The 6000-nt window shown below is 33.8% G+C and overlaps 1 pseudogene; it reads left to right on the forward strand.

Annotated features, from left to right (window-relative positions):
- Positions 1 to 5233, forward strand: part of LOC110215382 (nucleophosmin pseudogene) — a 63087-nt pseudogene extending 57854 nt beyond the window's left edge.
- Positions 5234 to 6000: the final 767 nt, after the last annotated feature.

Genomic DNA, 6000 nt, shown 5'->3' on the forward strand with positions numbered 1-6000 from the left:
TATTGTACTTTATCTTCATGTTGCCTATATTTAAAGAATGATTTCAGGTCTTCACCACTCTGAAAGAGAGGAGTGAAAGTTATACTCTCCATATCTAAGTTAGGGATATATCTCTTGGAAGACAGAAGATGCTATTTCCCAACAACCAGCAACAATGACAATGATGATGATGCTGGTGGTGGTAGTGATGATGGTGATGACAATGGTGATGAGAATGATAACTAGTATTTGTATAGCTTTGCAAAGTTTGAAAGTGTGTTCGAAATATCTTATTTGATCCTCACAGCAATCCTGGGAAGTAGGTACTATTATTTTCCTCATTTTGTGGATGAAGAAATTGATGCAGACACAAGTTAAGTGATTTGCCCAGGTTTGCATAATAAGTATCTAAGGTCCTATTTCAACTCAGGTCTTCCTTAAACTAAAGTCAGTACTCTACCCACTGAGCAACCTAGCTGTCTTTGTGTAAATAAACTATTAATACTAGAAGCAATGTTTTGAATCAGTATTTTTCATGTGACATTTCTATTGCAAGAAGAGAACTACATTTTTTTGCTTGGTAATATTGTCCTTTGATTTTAAATTATCTGCTTATTTTTGAGAAAAATTCTTAATATTTGAAGAAAATAATGAATAGGAATTATTTCAGTATTTGTATCTGTGTTTTTCAAACCTAGTAAATTATGTCACATAATAGGAAGTCAATATTTTTAAATTATTAATCATATTCCTTTCCTTTGGAAGAAGGTGACTAGTTTCTTCATTTCAATGATGTAGGGAAATTTCAGCATGAAAATTCCCTTCACTGACATTTAGCACAAATTCATTTGTAACTCATCATGTTAGATAAGTGGGAACTGGGAAGTTAAGTGACTTGTTCAGGGTCACATACCTAGTATATATCAAAGGTGGGAGACTTGAATCTGGGTCTTACTGCTTCCTATACTAACCCATTATGCTCTACACCAAATTGCCTCTCAGATCATTAATATATGGTTATCACAGACAAAAACATTGATGGAACACAATTTTTACCTTTGCTTATTAAGGTATTATTTCTAGGAATGAGTTTCAGTATAGGACGGCCTGTCTCTGTATGTATCAATTTAGTTGATTCTCAAACAATGCACTAGGCTAATAATATTTATGTTCATTTGAGAATATATGCATAAAAATTTCTAGAGTGATTTGAATTCTTGCTAATCTCCATTCTCTTTGTATTTTTAATATAAATATTATCATCATTCAAATTGGAATTTTCCTTCTTTGAGCCTGGAACCCCAATCCTGACAAAGAAGGGAAAGAAAGATGTCCTCCAGCAGTAAGCAATGAAACCTGCAGGCAATTAGTGATTAGCCACCAAAACAGGGAAGCAAATGCAGCAGCTGCTTGCTCTTGGGGGAGTGATTTACTCTTTTTTTTCTGCTTGTAAAATCCAGGCAGCCGCTCTACAAAACACTTTTGGGTACTCCAAATCTTAGCCCTCCAGTCCTAGTGTACTTGAAAAATGGTTTCCCAGCCACAGTATAATGACCATTAAAAAATATGTTTTTGTGTGTCCTCCACAGAAAAGCTGGTCACCAAGACGTGAGCTCTAATTACCAGGAATGCCTTGTATCATGGATTATGATCGTGTTTGCATCCTGATACCTCAAGGTTTGCACGTAATTCCACAAGGTTTGTATTAAAGTGGAGGTTGTGCTCTATAAGCTGCAGTATAAAATCATTTGCCCTTGCCATTATTCTCTTCTCAATTTTGCTTTTGTTACCCAGATACAGCAATTTTGAAATGTCTCATTGAAACAGAAATTATGTACTTGTTCTTGGGGCCCCAGTGAATTACGTGAATTACAATTCCCTACGTTAGTTGGCATAAGTATTTATTTATTCTTTGAATCTTCATTTTTATGTATTCATAACATTTTAGATCTGGGAGAGGCTTTAAAGGTCATCTTGCCCAACTCCTTCATTTTATTAATGAGGAAACTGAGGCCTAGAAATATAAACTCATAAATCCAATATTACACTAGTTAATGTGGCTTAGGAAAACCAAAGGCCAGGTGTCCTGTCTTTTCTCATAAAATCTTTGTGGCTCTTCTCACAATGTGAGCAAAGTAAAAATTAAAGGATGGTATTTTTTTTAGATGGAGGAGAGAAAAACAAATTTAAGAAAAGTTTTATTCTCTTATTTTCCCCATTGAGGAATCCATTTTTCTTCCGCTAAAAAAAAAAAAGGTATTCTTAATATCTAACCCCAACACTAAAAAATTACCATAATCTTAAAAGGGTGGGCAGCCACTAGAATCATTATGCTTCTATGCTTTGCCTCTGCCAGCTATTCCTAGTGATTAATTTTATTTGCATATGCAAATTAAAATACCCTGCACTTATTTGCTTAAATATGTTTTTCATTAGGTAAATGAAATGCTTATTGGATATGATACAAGGCTAAAAGAATATTGTCAAAACAAGGCCAAGAATGAGTTTTTTTAGAGTATTTTTCCTTCCAAAGAAAGTGACATTATTTTTTTTAACTTCCTAAATTAGCATTGACTTCATAATTTTTAATTGGAAAAAAAGAAGACAGGGAAGCCTAAGTTTCCTCTCTTATTTTGTTGAGCTGTTTTATTATATAAGATTTGGAGCCTTTAAAACTGAATTTAGATATCTTTGTTAACAGGTGATTAACCTATTGAAGTTAAATTAATTTTTAAGGTCACACGAGTAGTCAATAGCAAAACCACAAGTCATATCCTGTTTTTCTGAGTCTAAGCTCATTTTTCATTCATCAATGTTCCCTTATGATCACTAAATTGGTGTTAACTCAAAAAGATGCAAATTTAGATGTGGAAGGGACATTAGAGGCCATCTAGTTCAGTATGCCTATTTTATAGATGAGGAAAGTGAGGCCCAGAGAGGTTAAAGTGACTTTGCCAGGATCAAACAGGCAGCATATATTAGAAGCCAGATTTGAATTCAGGTCATCCTTATGTCAAGTCTAGAATTCTATCTACTGCATCATGTAAAAACAGAGGAAAAAGAGGACTTGAAATGAGAACATGACATTAATTTTTAAGGGTAGAAAAATGGATTATTAAACCCGAGGTCCAGAAAGAGGATGTCAAAAATATTCAACAAATGACTTGTGAACACATAACAAATTAAAAATAAGCATCATGTGGTTTCTAGTTCGTAAGTAGAGCATTCCTTCCTGCCCTGAGGAAAAATTGGACTCTCTATCTTTGAGAAAAGTTATCAACTTAGATTTTGCCTGGAAATTTTGAAAGAGGAACCTGCATGATGGGACTCTGTGATGAGTCAGTCAGTCTGCATGGAACCACTAGTGATAGTCTTTGGGAATCTACAATGGAGGAAAGAAAGCAGCATCACTAGCAGCAGCACAATAGAGACATTTGTATGATAGACTAACAATGGCAATTTGATGTAGCTGGGGCTTTGCTTACTCAACATCCTGCCTATTAAAAGTAATACTGTGGAGAAGATCCCTGAACTACTTCTCCCTTCTTCTTCTCCCCAAAGATGCTTAAACTGGTGGTGTACCTTAATTCCTACATTCCCTTCCATTGTATCTACACCTATTACATTACAGGTGAGCATATTTCTTCTATTGGTTTTTGCCTTTGAAAATACTTTTCCTTAACATGAAAATCCATGATACATTATGACTTGTGACATTTTTTGTCTGTAGTTAGGCCTAAACAGCTAAGGGAAATAGAAGAAGTGATTAGCTAGCTAGAACTACATAGAAAAGAAAAAAAGTTAAAAAATAACTCAGGGGGATAAAACATGTCCTGGTGATCAGCAGGCACCATATGTGATATTTATTAATGGTCTCCATTTAAATCCTATACTTTTTAACATTTTGTAAATGACTTGAAGGAAGTATTTATAGCTAATTGGATAGATCAGGATACAATATGTCTCAATGGTCTGGGAAAAAAGTTAAAATGATCAATATTACATATTGATATTTTCAAGTAATTTTGTGTTTGGATCAATTAAACCACTGATACAGATAAATGTCCTTTAGAGTAGATTATATCTCACCACATTAAGTCATATTGAACGATGAGCACAGCAATTTTGGTTGACAGTAGATAGAAAATCAAAGGTCATTAGATCTAATGGCTCTTGACCCAGCCATTTTCAGTTTTGTTCTTGATTTGATTTAATCTAATAAATGAAAGAGAGAATAATTAACTGGTAATGCAAATATACCCAAGTGTGGGACAATCTAGATGAGGAAAAAGAAGTAATAACATTAAAAGATAACACAATCTCAATACAAGCATAATACATTGACTTGCATAAACAGGATGCATAGTGACAATTTAAGGATTATAGTTCTCTCAGAATATGACAAATTAAAAAAAATGGACAGTATAATGCGAGATATAACACAAGAAAATTGTCCAGATCTCTTTCCTCAGTGTGATTCTGTCCTGAGTGGAGTCCTATGGGAGCCAGAACTGATCTGTTCTTTCACTGTGCAGCACTCCTCTCTTCACAGCTCTGTTCTTTTTAGTATAGCTGATCAATGAAAGGAATCAATGGAAATGGATATGTGCCCCTTCTGGCCCCAGATTTTCCTCTTTAATTGGGAACTAATCATTTTAAAGTAGAGAATGGTGAAAATGTGCACCTGTTGTCATTGAGGATTGTGACTTTAGGGGCTGGTGCAAGGGATAAATTGTATATTATTGAAGCAGAGGTGCTAAACTATGAAGCAATACAATTAAAGTAACGCTGGCATCTTTGAAAATGTCTGTGCAGCTGATAGTTTCTCAAGGTGGCTTTGAGATTACACTACCACTAGTTTTGGGGTTGAAATGTGGTTTGAGACCTGTGAGTGTGAGTGGCCAGCTCCCAGTAGCACTGGAGGAAGATGCAAAATCACATGATGAAAAGGAAGATGATATGAAACTCTTAAATATGTCTGGCAAATGGTCTGCTGTAGGAGTTGTTAGCAAGGTTCCATGGAAAAAGGTAAACCTTTCTGAAGAAGATGATTACAATTATGAAGATGATGATGACTTTGAAGCTGAGGAAAGCGAAACAAAGACCCTTCCAGTAAAGAAATCTGTTCTTGATATTGCAGCAAAAAAGTGCACAAAAATCAAGCCATAGTGAAAGAGATTCAAAACCAGGCACACTAAAATCAAAAGGTCAAGAATACTTCTTTCACAGCAACATAAGTGTTCAATTGCAATAAGCAAAGACAAAAGCCCTTTAATAATATTTTTCTACCATCACCATTGTATGTGTATGTAAGTGTGAACATATTTTTTTAAAGTTAAGCACAAACAAATATAATTTCTTAAACTAAAACTAGTATTTATTGGAAAAATATTAGTAATATTTGTTTATATTTTAGGACAAAATATTTTTCAGTTATAGATAAGTGGCTAAATATAGACAAAAGAGTAAAAATACTGGTGACAATGCAGCACAGTGTTCACTACCAGGTTGAAGTACACCTAAATTGACAAGAAAGAGAAAATATGTCAAATCATGTGGCTCTCAGGAGAGTAAGGTTTAAACAGATTATTTAAATTGAAAGTTGTTATATTTTGACTGAGCAGAAATCCAATTTTGTTAATTTTTTCATAATGACTTAGGATTTTCGAAACTGTGTTATTTGTCAGATATTTTAAAAAATTAATGATTTTAACATGTAACTTTGAGGAAAAATGTACATATTTATGTTAAGAGACAAAATGAAAGTTTTACTTAAAATTTGACATATGGAAGGATAGGGTGGAAAATAGTTTATTAGACATGTTTACAGCTACAAAGGATTTTGTATTTGAAAACAATCTTCCCAAAGATTTAATTGTGAGAGTTATAATTGATCATCTGAAGTGCCTAGAGACACAGTTTCAGAAATACTTCACTTCAAATTTTGATTCTAAGATATTAAGTTGGTTTAAGCCATATTCATTGAAATAAAAAATGTCAGTCATCTACCATTAAAAGCTA

This window comes from Phascolarctos cinereus, unplaced genomic scaffold, assembly GCF_003287225.1.
Source record: "Phascolarctos cinereus isolate Bilbo 61053 unplaced genomic scaffold, phaCin_HiC Scaffold_3;HRSCAF=262, whole genome shotgun sequence".
Classification (NCBI taxonomy): Eukaryota; Metazoa; Chordata; class Mammalia; order Diprotodontia; family Phascolarctidae; genus Phascolarctos; species Phascolarctos cinereus.